This window comes from Carcharhinus amblyrhynchos, chromosome X (assembly GCF_965287045.1).
Source record: "Carcharhinus amblyrhynchos chromosome X, sCarAmb.v2.hapA, whole genome shotgun sequence".
NCBI lineage: Eukaryota > Metazoa > Chordata > Chondrichthyes > Carcharhiniformes > Carcharhinidae > Carcharhinus > Carcharhinus amblyrhynchos.
Window position 1 is genome coordinate 11,458,005 of NC_137359.1, and position 27,142 is coordinate 11,485,146.

At 43.4% G+C, this 27,142-nt stretch overlaps 1 protein-coding gene and 1 non-coding gene across 3 annotated transcripts in view; one reads left to right on the forward strand and one right to left on the reverse strand.

Annotated features, from left to right (window-relative positions):
* Positions 1 to 27,142, forward strand: part of ikzf4 (IKAROS family zinc finger 4) — a 209,904-nt gene that overhangs the window by 44,390 nt on the left and 138,372 nt on the right. The gene's annotated exons all lie outside the window — the stretch shown is intronic.
* Positions 2,941 to 3,134, reverse strand: LOC145362074 (U2 spliceosomal RNA). Its single transcript, XR_013889927.1, has one exon. It is a non-coding gene; the product is annotated as a U2 spliceosomal RNA (small nuclear RNA).

Genomic DNA, 27,142 nt, shown 5'->3' on the forward strand with positions numbered 1-27,142 from the left:
TCTTGCATCCGTAGTGTAACAAAAAATTAATTTGAATGTGTTACTACCAATGAACAATTGAGGTTAAAAATAATACGTTCAAGCATAACCTGGTCTGAGGATTGTTTTTATTGCAATCTGTGTATTTGCACTGCAATAATGAATTGGATAAATGCATTTTTATCAGCAATTTTGCATAGCTTTGTGGAGATTGGGTTTTCTATCTGACAGACCTCGCTAAGGAACTTCAAATTATGCACTATTGCTAAAATGCTAGTTATGTCAAGGATTCAGTATCTCTTTTTAACTCAAAAAAAAAGGAACAAGAGCAGACAGGTATTTATGTAGCTTAACTTGCTTCCAGTGATCCAGAAAAATTGGTCAGCCTTTTTGGTCGCTTTGCCTGCTCTCCAATGTGGGTCCACCAATTGCCAACAGAGTCCCTCCCATTCATCAAGGAACAGATCAGTGAGGGCTATTAATGGAAAGTTTTGCCTTCTGAGGGAAAACGTGAGAGCAGAAACAGCCTATCTCCTGCTTGGGAATAATATGTTTCTAACAATATCTTCTTCAGTCGGAATCCACCTCAGGAATCTGAGACAGAGTCTGATTACAAAAAAGCTTTGAGGCTTCAGTGGTTCGCAAGGGACTCTTGATTGAACAAGTCTAGTAGCTAGTATAAGTAATGGTGAAAATGTTGTTTAAAAATGCTTTGGATTCGCTGATGTCCCTTAGGGAAGGCACATATCTATTTTTCATTTCTTAAACTAGTTGTGGGCTTGGTCAGCATTTATTGCTCATTCTAAGTTGCCTTGAAGGTGATGGCGAGGCACCTACTTGAACTGCCATGTAGTGTAGATGCACCCACAGTGCTGTTAGAAAGGGAGTTCCAGGATTTTGACCCAGACTTGCATGTGGTGTTTCCATGCATCTGGTACCCTTGTCTTTCCAGATTGTAGTGATTGTGGGTTTGGAAGGTGCTGTCAAAGGTGAGTTGCTACAGTGCATCTTATGGTTACCACTGTATGTTGGTGGATATTGAAGGTGGCAGATGAGGTGCCAATCAAGTGGATGGCTTTGTCCTGATGGTGTCGAGCTTTTTGAATGTTGTTGGAACCACACTCGTTTGGGCAAGTGGAGAGTATTCCATCGCACTCCTGACTTGTGCCATGTAGCTGGTGGACAAGCTTTGGAGAGTCAGGAGGTGACTCTGTAGAATTCCTTGTCTCTGACCTCTTCTAGCCACAGTAACAGAAAGCAAAGAAGGAGGATAAATGGGTGTTTTTCTGGTTGAAGATCAGTGTTGGATCGCAATTATTTACAATTTACACAGATGATTTGGAGTTGGGGACGAAGTGCAGTGTGTCAAAGTTTGCAGATGATACTAAGATGAATGGTAGAGCAAAGTGGGCAGAGGAGACAAAGTCTGCAAAGGGATATAGATTAAGTGAGTGGGCGAGAGTCTGGCAGATGGAGTACAATGTTAGTAAATGGGAGGTCATCTATTTTGGTAGGAGTAACAGCAAAATGGACGATTATTTAAATAGTAAAAATTGCAGCATACTGCTGTGCAGAGGGACTTGGGTGTCCTTGTGCATGAATCACAAAAAGTTGGTTTGTAGGTGCAGCAGATAAGTAAATGAAATTTTGTCCTTCGTTGCTAGAGGGATGGAGTTTAAAAATGGAGGTTATGTTGCAGCTGTATAAGGTGCTGGTGAGGCCACACCTGGAGTACTGTGTACAGTTTTGGCCTCCTTACTTGAGAAAGGACATACTGGTGTTGGAGGGGGTGCAGAGGAGATTCACTAGGTTGATTCCAGAATTGAGGGGTTTGGCTTATGAAGAGAGACTGAGTAGACTGGGATTATACTCATTGAAATTTAGAAGAATGAGAGGGAATTTTATAGAAACATATAAAATTATGAAGGGAATAGATAAGATAGAACCAGGGAGGTTGTTTCCAAGGGCGGGTGAAACCAGAACTAGGAGTTATGGCCTCAAAATAAGGGGGAGTAGATTTAGGACTGAGTTCTTCACCCAAAGGGTTGTGAATCTGTGGAATTCCCTGCCCAGTGAAGCAGTTGAGGCTAACTTGTTAAATGTTTTTAAGGCAGAGATAGATTTTTGAACAGTAAAATAATTGTGGGTTGTGGTGAGTGGGCAGGTAAGTGGATCTGAGTCCACAAAAAGATCAGCCATGATCTTATTGAATGGCAGAGCAGACTTGAGGGGCCAAATGGCCTACTCCTGTTCCTAGTTCCTATATTCCTATCTTTTATATTCTTTTGGTTCTCTGTGCCATGAGTCCTTACCTGCACTGTTAGATATTAAAATGGTTTCTGAACCTCTTGGAAAATGTATTTGAGACTTGGTATTTTCAGGGAATTGCACGGACTATTCTAAAAGCAAGAAAAAAAGGACTGAGTCTGGAGAGTGTTTGCTTTTTGATATTATCCACATAAATCCTTGAGATCTGAGACTGGCTGCATCATTGATTCGACCTTTTTTCTTTTAAGTCACAATTTTATACTTGAATATGAAATTTCTATTTCCTTTTCTGAATAGTACTTTGTTTAGCAGCACAAAGCATAATGTGGGAAAGATGTAACATTGTTGCATTTTCATTAATAGCAAAACCTGTGAATTTATTCTTTACCAAGTGTCACAGATCAGTCTTTAAAAAAAGATGCTAGTTTGTGTATTCCTATTTAGTTGATTACACGTGGACTTTTAATAAGTAGAAGCAAATTGAATCATGTTTAATTAGCGGATTGGTATAGCCAGAGATGATGCAAAAATAGGTAACCTTATATTATGGTTTCAGGTGCATGGCTTGCCACTGTTTTTTGTTTTTATTCCAATTCAATCCAATCAAGTCCAATTCAGAGTCTCAACTAGTTGAGATATTCCTGATCCAAGCTGACAAGACAGGGCTCTCACCTCCTGCCTTGGGCTTCATCTACATGATCCAAGCTGATTGGAGTAGACAGAGTTCCTCCTCCAAGGCTTGATCTCATTTGCATCTTAGCCAAAAGCCCAAGATGCTGCTTTAAAAAAAATTGCTTCAAAAGAAGCTGAAATGTAACCTAATGACTTCAACCAAGCACAGCACGTCAATACTACACTTGATCTTAGCCAAAAGGCCGAGAAGCTCGCCACTGTTTATGCTTGAAGATGTCATAGTTCTTCAGAAGTGAGTCTCTCTGCAGATCATGAACTTTGTAAGATTTCCATCGGGGGAAGTGGCACAGCGGTGGTTTCTAAATGTGAAAAATTAAATGACTACATGCTGCAAATTAACAAACCCATTTTATTGTGTAATTCTGTTGTGCTTCACTACCTCACTGAGTTGTAGATTGTGGTACTGTGGCCCCTTTTAAGAGGGTGTTCCCTCAGTGCCATGTGATCAGGCTGGACCCTATGGACTGTCCAAGCAGGAAGCTGAGCCAATTGGGTGCAAGGGTACATATTCCGGGTCAGGAAGGATCTGCAGTTGGAGCCAGGGAGTACAGTTGTATAGTCACATAGTTGATTCTGTCTGACCCTTTATTGTAAATATTTATTTATTGGCAATAATTCCTTTTGCATCATTCTCCGTTTATTATACTGGTGATGAAGAAAAGCTTTCAAAGTTGTCACGGATTGCAGTGTGCAGCTAGAAGTGGAAGAGACTTGACTGTTGAAAGTATGAAGAAGCGAAGTGCATATGCACATTCAAATGCCTTTGATTGGAAAGATTGAACCTTTTAATCCTGAAGTGGAAAGCTAGGGGTAGTATATTGAAAGGCTGCATTAAAAGACCATTTGGTCTGTGGTATAAACAGCCTAATCATACAGAAGTTGTTACTGGCTGAGTCCAAAATCTCCTTAGAAAAAGCTGTGGAGTTGGCTCAGGCAACTGAACGTGCTGAGTAGGGTGTGGGTGAGTTGCAAGGCATGCCATATAAGGTAAGCAGTTTGTGGCGGGAAACAGCTCAGGTGCAGGCACAGCAAAGGCCGAGAGAGGAAGTACAGCAATGAGGGTGGAAGCTTGTTTTTGATGTGGGGGAGAACATTCCCAAGAAGCTTTCAGATGTAGAAATTATTTATGTTTCATGTGCAACAGCATGGGTCATTTACAAGCAAGGTGCAAACTGAAGCAGTCAGGACAGGATGTGCAAAAAAAACTCACAATGAGGAGTCCGAAGAGGGACCCATGCAGTTTACCCTAAACCAGGCCCAACTATAATAAGTAGCCTTGATGGTAAATGGAAGTTTTTTACAGTCTGTGTCTACAGTCATAGGGGAGCAGGCATTTTATTACCTTCAAAAAGGTCTCCAAACATTGAGATTGAATGAGGCAGGAACTGTATTGTCTACATGTACTGGGGAGACATTGCAGACCTGAAGAGCAGCAGCAGTCACTGTGTCCTACCAGAATCAAATGGCACAGCTAACTTTTATTAGTAATTAAAGGTAATAGACCTTGTTTAATGGGCTGTGATTGGCTCAGGCACATTAATATTGTTTGGAAATATTAAACCTGTGGGATGAGGTTTTCAAGAACTGCTGTGTAAATATTCCAAGATCTTTCAAAATGAACTAGGACAGATAAGGAAAGTTTAAAGCCAAAATTTATCTGAATTCCGATGCAACGTCAATTTTTTCAGGCCTGCTGGTGCCCTATGCACTTTATCATAAGGTTGAAGTCGAATTCAGAAGACTGGAAGATTTAGGTATTTATAAGGCTTGTACAATTCTCAAACCGGATTGTACTAAGAATTTGTGGAGATTATCAATTAAATCAATAGAGGAGCCTCATTTCTAGAATTGAGGACTTCTACATCAAACTAGTCGGGGGTTTAAAATATACCAAGTTAGACCTCGGTCACACCTACCAGCAGCTGGAACTGGATAAAGGTTCACAGAGGTTGGTTACCATCAACACCCACAAGGGTTTATACCAGCATATGTGTTTACCTTTTGGAGTCTCATGAGCATGTGCCATTTTCCAGTGTACAATGGAGAGTCTATAACAAGGTAAAAGTAATCTCAATGACTTGCTAATTACAGGAGCCTCTCCTGAAGAACAAAGATCAAATTTGAGGAAGTTTTGAGAAGATTTAAAGAAGCAGAGATTAGGTTGAAACAGGAGAAATGTACATTCCAGGCAGATGAAGTTTTATATTTCAGTTTTAGGGTAGACGCAAAAGAGTTTGTCATTTCTTGGAATGGTGAATTATTATAGCAGGTTTTTATAAAATGTGTCTACCACCTTAGCCCCACTCCCCCAGCTGTTATGGAAACTTCAATGCTGATGCTATCGTTAAGAAAGCTCACCAACACCTCTACTTTCTCAGAAAACCAAGGAAATTTGGCATGTCAGCTGCGACTCTCTCCAGCTTTTACACATAGAAACATCAATGTTGGAAAATTAGAACACAGAACATTCCAGCGCAGTACAGGCCCTTCGGCCCTCGAAGTTGCGCCAACCAGTGGAACCAATCTAATGACCCTCTAACCTAAACTATTCCAGTGTTATCCATATGCCTATCCACTGACCATTTGAACGCCCTTAAAGTTGGCGAGTCCACAACTGCTGCAGGCAGGGCATTCCACGACCTTACTACCCTCTGAGTAAAGAACCTACCTCTGACATCCGTCCTATAATTACCACCCCTTAATTTAAAGCTGTGTCCCCTCGTGTTAGCCATCACCATCCGAGGAAAAAGGCTCTCACTGTCCACCCTATCCAATCCTTTGATCATCTTGTATGCCTCAATCAGATCACCTCGTAACCTCCTCGCTAATGAAAATAACCTCAAGCCCCTCAGCCTTTCCTCATAAGACCTTCCCACCATACCAGGCAACATCCTGGTCGACCTCCTCTGCACCCTTTCCAATGCCTCCATATCTTTCTTAAAATGCGGCGACCAGAACTGTACGCAATACTCCAAGTGCGGCCGCACCAGAGTTTTGTACAGTTGTAACATGACCTCATGGCTCCGAAATTCAATCCCTCTACCAATAAAAGCTAACACACCGTACGCCTTCTTAACAACCTTTATCAACCTGGGTGCCAACTTTCAGGGAGCTATGCACATGTACCCCGAGATCTCTCTGCTCATCAACACTACTAAGAGTCCTTTCATTAGCCCTATATTCTGTACTCCTGTTACTCTTACCAAAGTGAATCACCTCTCACTTTTCTGTATTAAACTCCATTTGCCACCTCTCGGCCCAGCTGTGCAGCTTATCTATGTCCCTCTGCAAACCGTAACATCCATCCTCACTCTCTACAACTTCTCCAATTGATATATTTGTAAAAGTTGGAGAAAGTCACAGCTGACATGCCAAATTTCCTTAGTTTTCTGAGAAAGTAGAGGTGTTGGTGAGCTTTCTTAATGATAGTGTCAGTATTGAAGTTTCTACAGCAGCTGGTGGAGTGGGGCTAAGGTGGTAGACACATTTTATAAAAACTTGCTATAATAATTCACCATTCCAAGAAACGACAAACTCTTGTGCATCTACCCTAAAACTCAAATATATAACGTCATCTGCCTGGAATGTACACTTCTCCTGTTTCAACCTAATCTCTGCTTCTTTAAATCTTTGAAAGGTTAGACATGTCACAAATCAATTCCAGCCTCCCGGACTACCTGGATCCACTAGTTTGCCCACAACAGGTCTACGGCAGATGCTGTTTCTGTGGCCCTGCGCTCAACCCTGGAATACCTAGACAACAAGGACATCTATGTCAAACTCTTATTTATTGACTACAGCTCAGCCTTCAACACTATTATTCCCATGAAATTCCTCCTCAAACTCTGTGGCCTGGGCCTCAGCACATCCCTGTGCAGCTGGATCCTGAACTTCCTACTTACAGACCACAATCAGTAAGGATAGGCAACAACACCTCCTTCACAATCGTTCTCAACACCAGTGCCCCACAAGCCGGTGTTCTCAGCCCCCTACTATATTCCTTATACACCTATGACTGAGTGGCCGAATTCCCCTCCAAATCAGTTTTCAAGTTTGCTGATGACACCACTGTAGTGGGTCAGATCTCAAACAATGACAAGACAGAGTTCAGGAAAGAGAGAATCTGGTGAACCGGTGTGACAACAATAATCTCTCCCTCAATGTCAACAAAATGAAGGAGATGGTCACCGACTTCTTCAGGAAATGTAAAGGAGATCTTGCTCCTGTCTACATCAACAGGGATGAAGTGGAAAGGGTCGAGAGCATCAAGAATTTAGGTGTCCAGATCACCAATGACCGATCCTGGTACCGCGCCCCCCCCCCCCCCCCCCCCCCCCCCCCCAACCCCCAATGCTGCAGCTGAGACTCTCTCCAACTTTTACAGATGTACCATAGAAAGCTTTCTTGTTCTATCGCAGCTTGGTATGGCTCCTGCTGTGCCCAAGATCACAAGGAACTACAAAAGGTTGTGAATGTAGCCCAATCCATCACGCAAAGTAGCCTCCCATTTATTGACTCTGTCTACACTTCCTGCTGTCTCGGCAAAGCAGCCAGCATAATTAAGGACCTCGCACTCTGGACATTTTCATGAAGGAAGAAGGTGGAAGAGAGAAAGGTAGATATGAAAGTCTGTGGTCACATACCAACTGACTCAAGAACAGCTGCTTCTCTACTGCTGTCAGACTTTTGAATGGACTTACCTTGCATTAAGTTGATCTTTCTCTACATCCTAGCTATGACTGTAATAATACATTCTGCACTCTCTCGTTTCCTTCTCCTATGAATGTTATGTTTTGCCTGCATAGTGTACAAGAAACAATATTTTTTGCTGTGTGTTAATACGTGTGACAATAATAAAGCAAATCAAATTGTATGGAGCGAGCGCATTTTTGTCCCACCGAATACCTGATGGAATAGAAAGGCCAATTGCCTTGCTTTGAGAACTTCATCAGATGTGGGGAGGGAAAAACATTCCCCGGTAGATATCTTGGCGATCATTTATGTAGTGAAAAAGTTTTGTCAGTATATTTATGGACGGCATTTGACAATAGTTTCAGTCCATAAGCTCACTCTCAGTTGACTGGTGGAAATGAAGTGTGGCCCAAATCTGATTATTTTGTGCTCCATTTCTTGTTCTGAGCTGTTGCTGTATTTGGAAATAAAAACATTTTCTAGACTGATTCTACAAGGGTGTGTGCAGGTGCAGAGATGGGCTCTCTTGTTAGCATGTACAGTTATGTTTCAGTATCACCCCAAGACCCAAATATCAAATACATGCAGCTGGTTGCCCTTGCCACGGACAGTAGCATCACCACCAGTCCCATATGATGGTGTGGGCTACGCACCTGATAGATACTTGGCCAGTCTCCACTAAACACACAGATGTGGACAGAAAGAGACCTAGTGTTATCGAAAGTCAAAAAGATGGTGATGCAAGGGTGGAAATAAGCCAGAATTGCTTAAACCACACAGAAGGACAGAGATAATCTGTAAAGATGAGGTGTGGTTGTGGAGGGCTAGGGTTATAGCCCCTCTCCAAGTGACTCTCATTTGGGACAAAGGATGAAAGCATTAGCTAGACATAATGTCTGATGGCCAGGCATCAATGAAGAAATCAAAAGAATGGTTAACCAATGCCCCAGTTGTGAAGCCCAAAAGTCCTTGCTGTTGTCGGCAAATATGCATTCATGCGAGTGGCCAGGGCAAGCCCTGGGCAAGAATACACATTGACTTTGCTGGACCATTTGAGTCCTATCTTTCTTATTAGTAGACGCACACGCTTAAGTGATTGGATGTTCAGTTAATGAAGTCCACAACTGCCACTGCCGCCATTGATAATTTCATGAACGTTTTTTTGCCATTCATGGCATCCCAGAAGTCTTTGTCAGACAATAGCACATCATTTACAGTGGAGTTGTTTCAAAAATTTGTCAAATCCAATGGTCTTTGCTGTGTTTGGTCAGCTGGAATTGGCATTGGCCTATTTATAAATACTGTAGAGGTGTTACGTGTTAGTCAGTATTTTCCAAAGTTCAAGTGATTATGCAAACAGCATAATCTTTCTCAACAGACAGCTTTTAAGTCCCCATAAACTTGAATACTTAATTAGATCAAAACCAAATGCTGTTTTGGCTGTCATGTGATTAAGTAATGCTTTCTGTACCATCTAAAGATGTAACATTCCAAGATAGGTATCTTGGTGATTAGTTTATGCACTTGTAAAAAATTGGAGTCAAAGATGTGTCTTCTGTTCCTGCTGGAAGTGCAGCTGAAGTTTAGAACAGGGATCAGCAACCTTAATAGCCAATTTTTAAAAAAAATTAGTCAAAAATATTATCTTAAGAGTTGCAATGATAATCAAATAGCAATAAAAAGGGGGCATATGTGAATAATAAAACTATATTGTAAAACCTTTCAATTACTAATACTTACCAATAGAATACCAAAAGTTTGATTAAAATGAAACAAGCCACTTAATCACATCAAAATGGATTTGATCAATCAAGGTTGGGAGCTGCATTTGAGTCTTTAATGAGCGAAGCTACAGATGGTGGACATTTAGTTTCGAAGAAGGATAACAAATGCAATAGAAAGTGAAGAGTGTGTGTTGTTTTAGGGTTTTGTGTTTTGAGAAAATTGAACATTAGGAATGTGTTCCTGAACGTATTCTAGATAGATTTGAGTGTTATGGGTAAAATAATACCTCCTGAGACTGTTAGTGAGTCAAAATACAGTGGTTTTTATTTCAAAGCTCTGGCTTTTATTCCAGAGCTTTGGGAGAACTGATTCCTAACGATGGACTGCCAGACTTCTCATTGAACATAAATACAAGCGGGTATTTATTCATCATGAGTGTTAGGAACAAGTATGACATAAACTTCCATTTCCAGGCAGGGTCTCTGATCTTTCTTCCTTCAATTACCACGCCTGCGACTGCTTTGGCATCTCTGTCCTTGAAGTTATTTGTGTGATTATAGCTTCCCAACAGCAGTTGTTTAACGACGTTCAATTAACATAAACAGGCAAGGCTGGCAATGTCTGCAAAATAACATTCACACCTGACCATTTGTCTTTGAGAGTTAAAGAATGAAAGACATGAACAAGTAATTTACATTTAATGCCAGGAGCAATATAAGCCTGGGAAGATCAGCCATGACGAAGAGTTTGTGATATATTCTAGGTACAAAATTCATTAACCCATTCCCTTCTTCAAGAGCACCCTTTAAAATGTGCTGTGAGTTTATTGAATCCCAACTCTTGGAATGAGAAATAGAGAGGATGCAGATTACTGTCCTCCCCATTAGGTGTGCTGACTGCGTCTGATGTCTTTTTGTGCTTCCACTTTTCCTTTCTGTTACTGGGGAAGGGGGGTGTGCGTTCTACACATTGGCCGAGGAGAGAATGCTCTCGTTCGTATGCCTGTCCTTCAGTGGATTTGTCGGAGTTACGGAGATAGCATTGGTGATATCTCTCCAGGGATTTGAGGTCTCTGCTACAAATTGTCCATGTTTCTGATGCATGCAAGAGGACAGGAACTGACCATGAGCTTGATGCTGTGTTTGAGGTCTCTGTCCTCAGGCATTTGAAGACTGTATTTAAGTGGCAAGACAAAAGTGAACTACTGTGGATGCTTGAAATCTGCAATAGAAACAAATCCTAAAAGTACTCAACAGGTCGAGTAGTGTCTGTGGAAAGAGAAAAAGAGCTAAGCTTTCCGATCGATGACCATTCTGTTGAACTACTGTTGTGCCCACCATCATTTGACTATGAGAAAGTCCACCAAGAATTGCAACTTGAGCTTGTTAATCTCCAGCACGATTCCACCTTCGAGGAAAATGCAATTTTAAAAAAAACTGGTTGAGTTTTATGTGACCTCGGGTGAAATGAAATTTCCAAATATTTGCAAGGTGGCACAGATTTTCTTTTTTGCTTCGGTTGCACCTGTGTGTGCCAGCAAACATTTTCTTGGCTGAAATGCAACAAGTCTCGCTAAAGATTGTAATTATCTGACCAGCATTTCAGCTCCTTTATTGCAAATGTTCACAACAAGAGTAACAGCAAGCTCTGCCATTGTAAGGAAGAGTGACAAAACTTCATTGAGGATGTAAAAAAGGATTATGTTTCATTGTTGTAATGCATCATCGTGTTAAGTTTTATGTTTACCAAAATCAATTTGCATTTTAATTCACTTCTAGAGCATTTATGGTCCTCCATACAATTTCCATACTGAATGGAGCTTGGCTGTGACCTGCTATGGTCACCTATTTTGTTGACCATTTCTAAACTTGTATGTCTAAACGTGTATGTGAAGAACAGCTATTTCATAAGCTACTAGGGTTCACAGATTTGTATCTTTGCTGAGTTGCTTTCTTTTTGGGGTGGGAGAGGTCTTTTTTTTTCTCCTTGCCTTTAATTTTTCTTCAATTTCCACAGCTACAAGAATATCAAGTGACTTGACATTAGCCAGTGTCACAGAAACCACTTGCTGGGAGATGTTCAAGGTCTCCTGATGCTTCTCTCTCTCTCTCTCTCTCTCTCTCTCTTTCTTCCCCCCGTCTCCGCCTCCCATTTCCTTTCTTGGAAAACACCTAATCTTCACACAGCTACTGACGTTGATTTGGGTGAGATGTAGTTCATCGGACCTCCCAATCCCCCAACTTGTTATATATATGTGTAAAGTAGGCTTAATATATACTAATGAAATTAATGTGTGAGATCTGGAAACAGTGTTCACGAACCAAGTGCTCAGTCGGGAATTTAGTGCAAGTGGGATCTCTGAGGTATTTCTCGAGTTGTAATTTTGGTTAAAAGTTGGGAACTTTAAAACTGGCAAAAGCAGCTGCAACAGAGTGAACTGTCAATCAACTGAAAGTGGCTGCTTAAATGTATAAATTACTTAGCAGTTGTAACTTGGGTGAGAGTCATAGATTTTGTGTGCGGCGGCAAACACAGTCTGTTAGGAATTTGGTGCAGAGGGGGAAGAAGATGCTTTTTATGATTTTTGTTTTACCTATTGAATGTTCTTTTTTGTCTCCAAGCTTGAAGACTGTAACTTGCTATTACTTCATTAAATTGGTAACTGGTGAATGAATCAAATAACTAAATGTTAGTTGTAGTGCAGGGGGTGTGCCATTACTGCAACTTGTGAGAGCTCATGGAATGAATTACAGTTCCAGGCTGACAATTTCTAAGGTTTGGCACTCTGCGTTCGGCTTGGTTTGATAATAATCAAGTCAACTCCAGATAGAAGATTTATATCTTTATTCTTTCACGACGTCAGAACTAGTTTTCCTTAGGGTGGGCAGGCATCAGTGGTCCCGCACACCCAGGCAAAACTAAACTCCTTTGTTCTACTTTTCCAAACATTTATCCCAGTCTGTAGGCGGGCGTCCAGAGCATTAGCCCATTACAACTTGTCCCCGACTCTTCTACACCAATAGAGCGGTAGTATAGCTGCATGCATAGTTCATAATGTTCTGAAAACCAATCAAATCTGTACACACTTTCATTTCATTAAATCCTTACACGACAGTTAAAACACTTAGTACTAGGGACTGCTAGACTACAGAGTGTGATTAATTGCACAGCATGAGATTACAAACTATACATAAACCTTATGGCTTTTATATTCTCATTCCTTCCCTTATAACCATGGATGCTGGCCGAGGCTCCTCGATTCCACTTACAATTGCATTCTCGTTAAGTCCAAGTCCAATTGTTCATGTGTGTCTTCTTCATCCTTCAACTCCCTTTCCACTTCCCGCCATGCTTCTGCCATTACCTCCTTGTCCAGCGTCAGCTCTCATTCCTTGTCCCCTCCTTCCTCATCTTTAGCCAGCATCATCCGATGGGTTGAGTTCAATCCTGCCGTCCCCAGTACGGTCGTCATCCGAGCGATTAAACGTTTCATAACTCCAATTCTGCTACAGATACATATAATCATCAATATCACATACAGCCCCACGTGCTTTAACCATCCAAGCCATCTAGATAGTCCCCATCCTTTCCCCTCATTAATGGATCCCAACTGCTGGTCAATCTGATTTATGTAGTTGGTCAGGTTGGCAGTAACCTCATCTAGTCCCAATATACACTTTCCTTCTACCATGGCGCAAACCCCTCCCTGTCTAGCCAGCAAGTAAGCAAGTGCATACCTATTCTGTCTAGTATATAGCCTGAGTTTCTCCAGTCTATCAGTAATGACTCGAAGGGCTTCCCTAGTAGCATTTCCTAGTATAGTGAGGCCGCATGCAATATAGTTACGATTGTCTGCTGCCATTCATCCTGGGATGGCCCCAAAGGAGAAAAATCTGGCTGCCCCATACCCATGAGTCTGCCCGGGCGCTAGGGTGGTGATTTCCTTATAGTCAGCACAAAATCTATTTGAGGCTCCTGGCTTATCCCTCCTCATCTGTCCTAGGAGTTCCCAGTGATCAGGGCAGGGGACCATACTGGGAGTGATAGTCCCGATCACGACAGAGTAAGGGTAAGGGTACTGTAAGTAATTGGTAGCCGTGCCATTGTAAAAGAAGAAATAGTCCTTGGTGTACGTAGTCTCAGCACACTTTTCCCTCTCCTCCTGGTCCCAAAATTCCCATGCATTATGATAAGTAAAGCCTTTGCACCCCACTTTCCCCTGCCTCTTTAGAATGGGGAATGCTTGCCCCTCAGACTCAACATGGGTATCATTTATGGTACTGCAGATCAGGTTTTCCCCCTCCTTTCAAGTCTATATATGAGGACCACAAGCACTCAGATTATCTCACCTCTGTGGGCTTCATACTCACATTTATGCTGATGGCAATGTTTCCTAATGCAGGAGTGATTTTGGCGCACACAAACTAGTGAGCACCCCCAACCTTGCCCCCTGAAGCAATTCTCATAGCTCCTAGTGTCCTGAGTAGGGTTGTCTGAAGGAGTATCACCCTGTTCCTCCCACCATAGGGAAACCCTTTGGAATTTCCCATTCTCCATTTTCTGCCGGTCCTTATCCTCTAAGGGAGGATAATATCAATCTGCAGTTGGGGCAAGAGCTGAGTCACGGCGGAAGGTAATCCTATCCTTTTTGGGGAGGGTTGCCTTGTGCCATGCACATTGGAACAATTCGTCCTCCGATACCAGGCATGAACCATGAATAAGGACTGTACCCCCCTTGGTTGAGGGTAACAGGCTACAGTGGACATCCCGTGGGTGGAATAATGGGTCTGTACAAACCAATTCCCAACGCCTTTGGCTACTGTCCCAAAGGGAATGCTCCGTCAGTGTCTAAAATGGATTTCCTCCCCTGGAGCCGGAGTATCCTGTGGAATCCAACCTTGTTCTCTCGCTTCCCTATAACAATGATAGACATATAAAGGCTGATATCCCATATCCTTCCCTCTCCTTTGACAAGTGTGGTCAAAATGGCATGCTTGATAGTGACAAGGGAGTTCCCACTTATTATGCAAATCTGAGGTTACAGTGCGGTCAGGCTGCCGAAGAGTCCCAGTACAATAGTCTATCTTTGTCACATTCCATGTTCCAAATTCATCAGGGCCATTACAGACAAGGACATCCCCACAACAAAGGTGATGAATTTTATCGGGCTGACTGATTTTGCAGGTATGTCTCATACCTGTACTCACGGCACAGATATTCCAAATGTATAGGTTATGTAAAGGGTTATATAAAATGCCATCCACACCAGTCACAATCAAAGAATTGGAGATCAAAAATTAAAAATCAAAAATTAACGCCAAGGAGCCCAGCATTCCCATGCTCTTGTCTGGTTTCTTACTCGCCCACTTCGTCTGCAAAATCATCTCCCAAGTCGTTGCCTCCCCCTTTTTCATGATCGGCTTGCCCGATCAACTTACAGTGATGTAAATGGACCCATGCCTCACACCTGGCCACCTTGGCCGCTGTGGGAGTAGTCAGGAGGACCTGAAACGGGCCCTCCCATCGGGGCTCCTAAGTGTCGGCGTGTCCAATTTCTGATGTGTACAAACAACCCGGTTTGATGGTGGTAGGGGTTGTCAAGGTAGGCGGTGTGCCATGCACAGCGCGAACCTGGGAGTGGAGGTGCCGCATGGATTGGGTGAGTGAAAGAATATAAGAGGTCATTTCCTCAGACATTTGGTGAAAATGAACAGAGGTAGTTGGCCCGGTAGTCCACGGGGTTTGAAAAGGTCGGCCATACAAAAGTTCGGCTGAGGAAAGACGGGACAGACCAGAGGGAGTCGTGCGGAGTTGAAATAAGGCAATAGGGAGCACTCGAACCCAGGACAACCTGGTTGCTTCCACCAGCTTAGCCAATTTAGTTTTGAGCATTTGGTTTGCTCTCTCAACCACCCCAGCTGCCTGAGGATGATGAGCACAATGGAGTTGTTATCGAATATTAAATTGAGTACACAACTCTTTGTTGACGGATGCTATAAAATGCAGACCATTATCAGAGCTTAAGCAAGCTGGGATCCCAAAGCGAGGCACAATCTCGCATAACAGTATTTTTACCACAATGGCTGCCTTGTTACCAGAGGTAGGGAATGCCTCTATCCACTTACTGAAGACGTTGACAATGACCAAGACATACTTATATCCCTGACATCTCTGCAACTCAATGAAGTCCATTTGCAGGCCCTCAAAGGGGCCCACCGGCAAGGGAGTTTTGCCTGACTCACCAGGATCCTGTTGTTGGCAGATCAGACAACGGCGACTAAGGCTCTGCGCCATGTCTTGCACATGAGGATGCCACCAGGTTTTGAGAAGTAAATCACCCAGAGATGGTGCACCACAGTGAATTGCAAAGTGTTACACAATCAATTACCCACAAAGCCAAAGTATCAGACGTACAGGTCTGGCCAGCATGGGTGACCCAGACTCCGGATTCTGGATCTACCCTACAGCCCATACTTTTCCATAGTTGTTTATCAGTGCTAGGATCGACCTGAAGTTTAATAACATCATCAATGGTTGGCATTAATTTCTCAGAGACGGACCAGTCCTTGTCAGGACTCTTGCCCTGTCTCATCATGTTAGGCACAATCATCTGACGACACTTAAAAGCTAATTTGGCTGCCTCATCAGCATGGCGGTTACCCAGGGCTACAGAGTCCTTACCAGCCGTGTGGGCTGTGCATTTAATTACTGCAACGCTCTGAGGCAAGAGCAGGGCCTAAAGTAAGTCAGACACTAATTGCTTGTGTGAAATGGGAGTACCTGACGACGTGACGAAGCCTCTATTTTTCCAGAGTTGTCCAAAGTCGTGAACCACTCCAAAGGCATATAGGGAGTCTGTATAAACATTGACGCTTAATCCATGACCTAGAACACAGGCTCTAATGAGAGCCAACAATTCGGCTTGCTGAGCCGAAAATGGAGTCTCAAAGGCTGCCGATTCCAACACAACCCCTTGGTCATTAACTAAAACATGCCCGGACAGCCAGTGACCCTGTTCGTCAATGAAAGCACTACCGTCGGTGAAGACAACAAGATTGGGATCGGTCAAGGGTAAGTCAGAAAGGTCAGGATGAATGGAGGTGTCTTCCTGTATGAGGGTAGCATAGTCATGGGAAGGGGCCTCTGTAACTTGGGGAGGATGTGTCAAAAACTCGGCAGGGTTAATGACAGTGCAATACTTGAAGGTAAGCTGCGGGTTACTTAGGGAAATCTCATGCCTATTCTGTCTGGCCGCAGTTAAATGTTGGGTTTGCAGCTGTCTCAACAGGGCTGCTACTGCATGGGCAGTGTATACCACAATAGGCTGCTGCAGGATCAGGTTCGCAGCAGCCTGCAGGCTCTGGTATATAGCCACGAGGATTTGAGTACAAAAGGGGTATCCGAGCGTCACCGGATCCAATTTGGTAGAGAAGTAAGCCACGGGCCGATGTTGGTCACCATGAAGCTGAATCAAGACAAATGTGGCACAGTCTTCAATAACAGTGCAAAAGAGTTGGAAGGGTCGGTTGTATAAGAATCATCCTAAAGCCGGAGCCTGTGTCAGCAACCGTTTCAGTTTGGCAAAGGCCTCTTCTGCAGCTGGGTCGAGAATAAAAGAGCCTTCTTTAGCTGTGTAGGGAGTTAGTTTCTTCATTAAGAGCGTTGGATTGGGAATCCACTGCCTGAAATAGTTGATCGTTCCAACCCTCTGTCGTACCAGGTTGAAAACCTACTCATTTTGTAGCCAGCTGATTCCCATTCTGTCATATCTATCCCCCGTTCCTGTTTGATTTTGATGTAAAATCCACTCCCCGGACCCTGCTAAATGAAATGGGAGGGATTGAAGAGGTATTCCTCATCTTGAATGGATGGGGATATGGGTACAAACCTAACAGTTACTTACTTTCTTTCAGCATAAATGTATGACATATGTAAATAGGTATTAGCATGCATTCTTCGGGTAACTGGTTTTTTTCTACCATGTGTCCATTAAGTCCAAATAGTCCACAGAGTCTGAAACATATGATAAGCATCTTCACCCTGTGTTCGTATCTGGGTCGGATGTAATCTTCTTACAATCGACCAGATGAACCCAACTTGAACGTCCTTGAAGCTTGACGGAAGTCTGTGGGGTCAGTGGTACTTGAAAAGGACCGATCCAGTGTTGTCCTAATTTCTTCCTATCCCAGTTCTTTATCAATACGTAGTCTCTGGGTTCGATCACGGGGTATTGAGAGGTAGCTGTCCCTGCTGTCTGTGGGAGATGTGCTTGTTCTACCTGGGAGTGGAGAAACTTCAGAGAAAGGGTTAATTGCTTCAAGTAATTCTGCATCTGTTCACCCATCACCCAGGGAGGTCTACCCCCTCTAGGGGTTTTTCATGGACATCCCAGGGAGTCCTCATTGGCTGACCATAGACTATCTCTGCAGCTGACAGTCCGGTCTGCGAATGGGGAGTCACTCGCATGTGAAACAAGGGCAATATCTTTAGCCAATTTAATCCAGTTTCTTCAGTCAATTTAGATAATTTCTCTTTTAAAGTCCCATTAGCTCTTTCCGCAATTCCCGCTGCCTGCGGATGATACGCACAATGCTGTTGTTTAATTGCGAGGGCTTTGCATAATTCGATATTAATCTGAGCCACAAAATGTGGTCCACTATCTGAGCTCACCATTTTGGGTACCCTGAAACAGGGAATAACTTCTGTCAACAATAACTTCACCACCGTATGTGCAATACAATTTGTGGTGGGGAAGGCTTCAATCCATTTACTAAACACATCGATTATTACTAAACAATATTTATAGCAATGTACTTTCGGTAATTCAATAAAATCAAGCTGTATACAAGCAAAAGGACCATATGGCAAGGGAGTGGCTCCAGCAGGGCATTTAATACCTTTACCCTTATTATTTTTCATGCATATAAGGCATCGATCTAGCTGCGTTTGTGCTGCTGTATGCAAATCTGGATGCCACCAAGTCTTTAGAAGTAGCTGTGTCATTCCCTCCTTGCCGAGATGGGTACAAGAATGCAAATAATCAACAAGTACCGGTAATAAAGAATCCAGAATACAAACTTGACCAACTGGTGTAAGCCAGAGGTCCCTTGCCAAGGAGTACGAACACCCTATTGACTTCCATAGTTTGCACTTAGAATCAGAGGCGTCCCTCTGTAATTGTTGTACCTCAGTTACCTCTGGCATGCCTGTTGTCCCCAGTGCAGGTACCTGATTTAGAGCCTGATTGTTCCCACCGGGGATAATCAGAGGCCAACACAGCTGCTGCCTTTGTAACCAACACAGGCAAGTACAAAATCAAATCTACCGTGTGCCTAAATGGTTAACTCTCCTTGTAACTTTTCAGATGTAATGGAATGCCACCTTTCTCACATGGCAGAGCTCAAGTCTCTGTTCGATCCCTACGTAATTTATTAAACTCAGAACAATTCACTTTGGCTATACCCTGTTACACCACATGAGGCCCTCGATCGCACAGTTAGCGCTCTCTCTCTCTCTCTCTCTCTCTCTCTCTCTCTCTCTCTCTCTCTCTCTCTCTCTCTCTCTCTCTTCCTTCCCCCCCCCCCCCCAGCTCCCATAGTCAGCCTGCTTGTTTCTTTTTAGCCCTTCACTGATGGGAGCTCACTGGGCTCTAATAAATCTGGCCATGTTTGATTCGGGTGCCTCTTGTGACAAATTTACCCTGTGAGTTAAAGTTCAAGGGGATGGACCAGAACTTGTTAGCTATATCTAATACGGTAAATATCTTGTGGGACAATGATAATACCAAAATTTAGCATTTGCACTCCAGAGCTGGAGTTTCCCCAGTGACACTAGGATCTGATGTCTTTTCCCTGGTGTGAAGGATTTAGATCAGTCAATGGATTATTTACTGTTCCTCCCTTTGTTGCCGAAGCAAGGTCGCAGACCTCTTCCTCGGTATCACTACAGTAGGGAAGCATCGGCATGCCTGAGCAACTGAGAGGATCCTCCTCTTGTTTAACCTGATGGGCTAGCCCAACCTGCCTATCAGCCAAATGGCTTCGTGGCGCCTAGCTGACTCCTTTTTCCAATTTGAAATTAATGTTTTCCATTTTAAACTAGCATTCTTTTCCGCGGCAGTGTACCGCCTAGTAGCCAAATATCTTTACCCAATTTACTATTCAAAACAGCAGATAATCGACGTAAATTATGTTCCTGACAATTGTCTTAAGTTCTTAGCTTTATCTGGATATTTCTCGCGTAAGATTTGCAAGCCGAATCCTTGGTGTCTGTTTTATCTAGGTGATTTTAAGAACATAAGAACATAAGAAATAGGAGCAGGAGTAGGCCATCTGGCCCTTCGAGCCTGCCCCGCCATTCAATAAGATCATGGCTGATCTGTCGTGGCTCAGTTCCACTTTCCCGCCCTCTCCCCATAACCCTTAATCCCCTCTCTTATCAAAAACCCATCAACCCGCTTCTTAAAAATATTTAGCGAGGCAGCCTCCACCACTTCAACGGGCAGAGAATTCCAGAGATTCACCACCCTTTGAGTGAAGAAGTTCCTCCTCAACTCCGTTCTGAACCGCCCCCCCTTTATCTTGAGGCTGTGCCCCCTAGTCCTACTGTCTTTTTTGAGCGGGAAGAGTCTTTCCACCTCTATCCTATCCATCCCATTCATCATCTTATACGTCTCAATGAGATCTCCCCTCATTCTTCTAAACTCTAACGAGTACAAGCCTAGTTTATTCAGCCTCTCCTCATAGCTCAACCCCCTCAACTCCGGTATCAGCCTAGTAAACCTCCTCTGCACTCCCTCCAAGGCCAAAATATCCTTGCGCAGGTGCGGCGCCCAAAACTGCACACAGTACTCCAGCTGCGGTCTCACCAATGCCCTATACAGCTGCAGCAAGACCTCCCTACTTTTATATTCAATCCCCCTCGCTATGAAGGCCAGCATCCCATTCGCCTTCCTGACCACCTGCTGCACCTGCAGGCTGGGTTTTTGCGACTCATGCACAAGGACCCCGAGGTCCCTCTGCACCGTCGCCTGCTGCAGTTTTTCGCCCCGTAAGTAATAGTCCTTCCTACCATTCTTCCTACCAAAGTGGACCACCTCACACTTGCCAACATTAAATTCCATTTGCCATTTCCTGGCCCATTCGCCCAGCCTATCTAGATCCTTCTGCAGACTCTCCACACCCTCCGCACAATTTGCCTTTCCCCCAATCTTGGTGTCATCAGCAAATTTCGACACCCTACACTCGGTTCCCTCCTCCAGATCATCTATATAAATGGTAAATAGCTGAGGCCCCAGCACCGACCCCTGGGGCACCCCACTAGTCACCAACCGCCAATCCGAATAGCACCCATTGACCCCCACTCTCTGCCTCCTATTTGACAACCAATCCTCTATCCACGCTAACACCCTACCCCCAACTCCATGTCCTCTGACCTTCTGCAGTAACCTCTTGTGAGGTACCTTATCAAACGCCTTCTGAAAATCCAGAAAGACCACATCCACCGGCTCTCCTCTATCCACCGCCCTAGACACATCCTCATAGAACTCCAGTAAATTTGTCAGACACGACTTCCCTTTAATGAAACCGTGTTGCGTCTGCTCTATCAAGCAATTCCCTTCAAGATGCCTCGCAATTTCCTCCTTAATGACGGATTCTAACATTTTACCTACCACAGACGTTAAACTAACCGGCCTGTAATTCCCCGCCTTTTGCCTGGCACCCTTCTTAAACAACGGCGTAACATTAGCCGTTTTCCAATCCTCCGGCACTTCCCCGGAATCTAGCGACGTCTGGAAAATAACCACCAAGGCATCCACTATCACCTCCGCCATTTCTTTCAGAACCCTCGGATGCATTCCATCCGGTCCTGGGGACTTGTCCACAATCAGCCCCTCCAGTCTGTCGCGCACCACCTCTCTAGTAACAGTAATGTCATTAAGACCCTCCAGTCCTACCACCTTTCCATCGCTAACACCCGGCAAATTATTCACGTCCTCCTCCGTGAAGACAGAAACAAAAAAGTTATTCAAGACCTTAGCCATATCCCCATCCCCTACCACTAGGTCCCCTTTCTCATCCGCTAAGGGACCAACGTTCACCCTAGCCAGCCTCTTCCTTTTTATATATTTATAAAAACTCTTGCTATCCTTTTTTATATTAAGCGCTAGCCCAGCTTCATAGCTTCTTCTACCCTCCTTTATCAACTTTTTTGTCAATCTTTGTTGACATTTAAACCTTTCCCAATCCTCTTCTCGCCCACTGCTCTTAGCTACTCTAAATTCCTCCGCTTTTAATTTAACACTTTCCTTCACCTCCTTCGTTATCCACGGCTTATTACCTCTCTTCCTACTGTCCTTTTTAACCATCGGAATAAATTTCTGCTGAGCACCAAGAAAGATCTCCTTAAAGATCCTCCACTGCTCCTCAGCAGACCTACCTTCCAACGCGCTCCCCCAGTCCACATTCGCCAATTCTTCTCTCATCCTACCATACTCCCCTCTATTCAAACAAAGGACACGTGTCCGGTTTTCCGCAGTAAATCAATTCTCACGCAACGTTTCCCCTCAACTACTCATTTCAAGCGCTTCCAACAATCAACCAATTTCCGGCACAGTACCTCGCCGGTTTACCTCACCGTTCAACAGCGACCTCAGTGAATCAAATACCTACCCAGCCAATCATTCACTGACAGTTTCCGTTTACCTCGCCGTTCACCAGCGACCTCAGTGAATCAACTGCATATCTGGCCAATCATTCACCGACAGTTTCTGTTTACCTCACCGTTCTCGATGAACGGTGAACCTCACCACGTTTCGCAGTGACCCGGACTATAACATTCCTAAAGACCTATTCCAAAAGTTGCACAAGCCGAAGCCCTACCGTCTCCTGATTCCGTCGGGATTACGAGTGACAGTGACCGAAGGGTTAACAAGCAACAGGACCACAAAACAGGGGAAAACCAGGTGGCATCAAAAGGTACTCACCTGGGTGGCCAATTCCCTTGTCCTGCACCCACTCTCGTCCACGCTAACACCGGTCCCCGATCATCTGACATCCGTTGGAATCCCACTTCTGACACCAAATGACAATTTCTAAGGTTTGGCGTTCTGCGTTCAGCTTGGTTTGATAATAATCAAGTCAACTCCGAATAGAAGATTTATACCTTTATTCTTTTACGACATCGGAGCTAGTTTTCCTTAGGGTGGGCAGGCATCAGTGGTCCCACACACCCAGGCAAAACTAAACTCCTTTGTTCTACTTTTCTACTTTTGTTCTAGATAGGCTGGGCGAATGGGCCAGGAACTGGCAAATGGAATTTAATGTTGGCAAGTGCGAGGTGGTCCACTTTGGTAGGAATAATGGTAGGAAGGACTATTACTTATGTGGCGAAAAACTGCAGCAGGCGACGGTGCAGAGGGACCTCGGGGTCCTTGTGCATGAGTCGCAAAAACCCAGCCTGCAGGTGCAGCAGGTGGTCAGGAAGGCTAATGGGATGCTGGCCTTCATAGCGAGGGGGATTGAATAAAGAAGTAGGGAGGTCTTGCTGCAGCTGTATAGGGCATTGGTGAGGCCGCAGCTGGAGTACTGTGTGCAGTTTTGGTCGCCGCACACGCAAGGATATTTTGGCCTTGGAGGGAGTGCAGAGGAGGTTTACTAGGCTGATTCCGGAGTTGAGGGGCTTGAGCTATGAGGAGAGGCTGAATAAACTAGGCTTGTACTCATTAGAGTTTAGAAGAATGAGGGGAGATCTCATTGAGACGTATAAGATGATGAATGGGATGGATAGGATAGAGGTGGAGAGACTCTTCCCGCTCAGAAAGGACAGTAGGACTAGGGGGCACAGCCTCAAGATAAAGGGGGGGCGGTTTAGAACGGAGTTGAGGAGGAACTTCTTCACTCAAAGGGTGGTGAATCTCTGGAATTCTCTGCCCGTTGAAGTGGTGGAGGCTACCTCGCTCAATATTTTTAAGACGCGAGTTGATGGGTTTTTGATAAGCGAGGGGATTAAGGGTTATGGGGAGAGGGCGGGAATGTGGAACTGAGCCACAACAGATCAGCCATGATCTTATTGAATGGCGGGGCAGGCTCGAAGGGCTAGATGGCCTACTCCTGCTCCTATTTCTTATGTTCTTATGTACTTTTCCAAACATTTATCCCAGTCTGTAGGCGGGCTTCCAGAGCATTAGCCCATTACAACTTGTCCCCGACTCTTTTACACCAATAGAGCAGTAGTATAGCTGCATGCACAGTTCATAATGTTCTGAAAACCAATCAAATCTGTACACACTTTGATAGCAATAAATCCTTACACAACAGTTAAAACACTTGGTACGAGGGACTGCTAGACTACAGAGTGTGATTAATTGCACTTCTGCATACATGCAGGACAGCATGTTCACAGCATGAGATTACAAACTACACATAAACCTTATGGCTTTTATATTCTCAAGGCAACCATTATTTACAGTAAGTGTCTACAGCTTGAGTTGCAGGGAGAGGGAAGAGTGACCTGGACACTTGTTCCAGGAGGCAGTCACACCCCTTGAGTTGAGTAGAATTTAGGTTGGTCAGTACCAGGGACAGGAGTACTCAAATGGGAGTCGGGATGTAGTGATGGAGGAACCCAAGTCCTTGATGTTGACCAGCAGGTATGAGGTATTTGCTACCTGTGTGGATGAGGATAGTATCTGCAGTTTGGATGAGCAAATGGACTGTGGCACCATGGCTCAGGCTGGCATTCAAATACGGGAAGTGAAAAGTAATGTATTGAGTCAAGGGATAGAGACTCTTCTCTGTAGCTGTGACTAGCAGTTCCAAATGTTATCTGCATGTTGACTCTGGCCACTCACTTAGCCATGATAACTGAATCCCCCCCCCCCTCCATGTAGGAGCCAATACCATAGGAAGAACTAGGAATGACGATCTGCTGTGACAGTTTGAGGAGTTTTAGGTCCAAATTAAAACACACACCCTCAAAGGCAATCATCTTGGGATTGTCATCTGAACCATGCACCAATTGGCATACGGTCAAGCAAATTAGAGCATTAAACACATGGCTCAAAGAATGGTGTAGAAGGAAGAGATTTTGATTCTTGGGCACTGGCACCAATATTCTGGAAAGGGCAAACTGTTCCATTGGGATAGTCACCACTTAAACCTGGTTAGGATTAGTGTCCTGATAAATAATCCAACTTGGGCCGTGGGTATGGTCTGGGGAGAATTTGAGTTAAAGGCAATTTAGAAATGTAGAGAAAAGTTGAGACACTAGAATGGTGTAGCATTGTGGGTAAAGACTAGCAGAATGGGACAGGCAAGGACAGTTTAATGAGAATAGTGCATCAGTGAATAAAATTCTATCATTTAAAAAAAAATTGTAAGGAGATAGTTGAACTAGTGGTACAAATAGAGATGAATGGATTAAATCTAATTGCCATTACAGAGACCGTTGCAGATGTTCCAGAGTTGCAAGGTGACCAACGCTAGGAAATAAATATTCCAGGGTACACAGCATTTTGAAAATGCAGACAGAATGGAAAAAGGAAGGGAGGTCACTCTGACAGTTCAGAATGGCATTACATCAGTGAGAAAGAAACTTGGTTCTGAACATGAGGAAGTAGAAGGAGATTAGTAATAGCACCTTGCAGAAAACACTGGTGGGAATAGTTTTATAGATTCCTATATTTTATACTTGGATTAGGAATTCTGGATAGTAGAAGTGAATTGAAGGGATTTGGTCTGTGAATTCATTCAAGGGGAATATACTGTTTGACAAAGCATTAATCAAGAAATAATTGGAACTTCTAACAAAGGCAATGTAGTAATTGGTGGAGGTGGTTTCAATTGAGGCATTCAAGAGAGCACAATGGGGAAAAGGCAGGGACTGTTGCTCATTTGGAGAGCCAGTGCAGACGTGACTGGTCAAATGGCTGCCTCCTGTGCCAAATCAGTTCTCTGAAAAGATCCATAGTTAAAAAGTGATCATAATACAATTGAATTCCATATTAAGTGACAAAGTGATGTACTCCAATCCCAGAAAAAATCTTGCATAAAGCCAATTACATAGTTATGAGTGGAGAGCTGCCTATGTTTGATTTGGTTAATAGACTAAAAGATATGACGATAAATAGTGGGAACCATCCAAGGAAACAATTGAAAATGTTCAGAAAAATGCAAACTGTTTTTAAAAAAAACAAAAAAATCAGCAAGAAAAATCTATCTGTGGCTTACTGAGGAAGTTAAGGATAGTATTAGATTAAAATAAAAAAACTTAAAATGTTGCCAAGAGTTGTGGGATTGGGAATACTTTAGAAACGGGTGATCCAAAAGTTAATCAACAGAAAAAAGTGGAATGGGAGTAAATTAACCAGAAATATAGAGGAAAAAAGTAGCTAGTGTAAACATTTGGGTCCTTGGAAGCAGATGCAGAGGAAATTATCTTGGAAAAATTAGGAAATGGCAGAAATGTTGAACAAGTATCTCTTCACAGTAGAAGGCGCATCATGTAGCAGAAATTAAGGGTAACCTAGGGGCTAATAGTGAGAAATTTAAGGTAATTAATATCAGCAGAGAAAAAGCATTGGGGAAATGTAAGGGACTAAAACAATTTCTCCAGGATCTGATGGCCTATGTCCTAGGATTCTAAAAGAGGTATCTGCAGAGATAGTGGATGCACAGATTGAGTTTCCAAAGTTCCCTAGATTCTGGAACAAAGATTGAAGTTTGCAAAGGTGGCGCTACTGGGAGGAGGGGGCAACTGAACAGGCCAGTTAGTCTGACATCAGTCATTGTGAAAATGTGGAATCTATTATCAAGGAATGCACTTTACAGAAGGAAAATTGTTTGACAAATTTATTAAGTTTTTTTGACTATGCAACTAGTGATTGTGATTCTGCAGCTACTTGACTTTCAGCATCTTGAGTTAGAGTCAGGAGAAAATTAACCTTTTGCTCATTGGTCACTGCTGGCAAGGTCTGTGTGTGAGCATCGGCTAAAGATCAAATTGGTTGTGAATGCTGTCCTCTTTCCCCCAACGCTACTGACTTTGAAATGTTCGTGAAGGTGGTCACGTAGATCAGGTAGCCTTGGGATGCCAGGCAAAAAATGGCAGAGATTTTCTTGTATTTTGGAAGAGTAGGCAAATGTCTTAAAATGGTGAGTTGAAAAGAGTAAATTGTTAAGTCTGAATTATTTTTATATTTGACACATTGTGCAGATTCCAGACCTTGCACTTTTTGACCATTTAACTTGGCTCTCATTCAGATCATGCTCTTATGAGTCCACTGGCTCAGTATAAGAAAGGAATAAATTGGGATGTGGCTGCAGAATTTACTTATTACTTTTCAGTTTTTCCATTAATTTTTTTTCCTTTGCCTCTCTGCTCCTTGGGGTGACATTTCTAGTTGAGGTACTAATCCAGATTGTTGGCTGACCCAAATGAGTTTTTCATTTTTTCTTCCCTAGTATTTTAAAACACTAGTTCTCAAACTCCCCTACAAGTTTGCTACAACTAATGTGCTTTGCAATCCTAAGTATGGAATCACTGAATTATCTTTTTCTGAATTACCTTATCTTGCTTTCTGTGCAATCTTGCTGTCCTGCACTGTGGACTTCGATCATGCATACAAGTTCAAAAGCTTTTCCTTTTCCAAAGCTGTTTGCAGCTCATTTCATGCAAATCTGCTCATGTAACTGTAGTATGTAACTTTTCCCCAATTCGTTTCTTTAAAAAGATGGTAGGGGTTTGAGAGGTAACTGATATCTGAGACATTGTGTGCTGCATGACC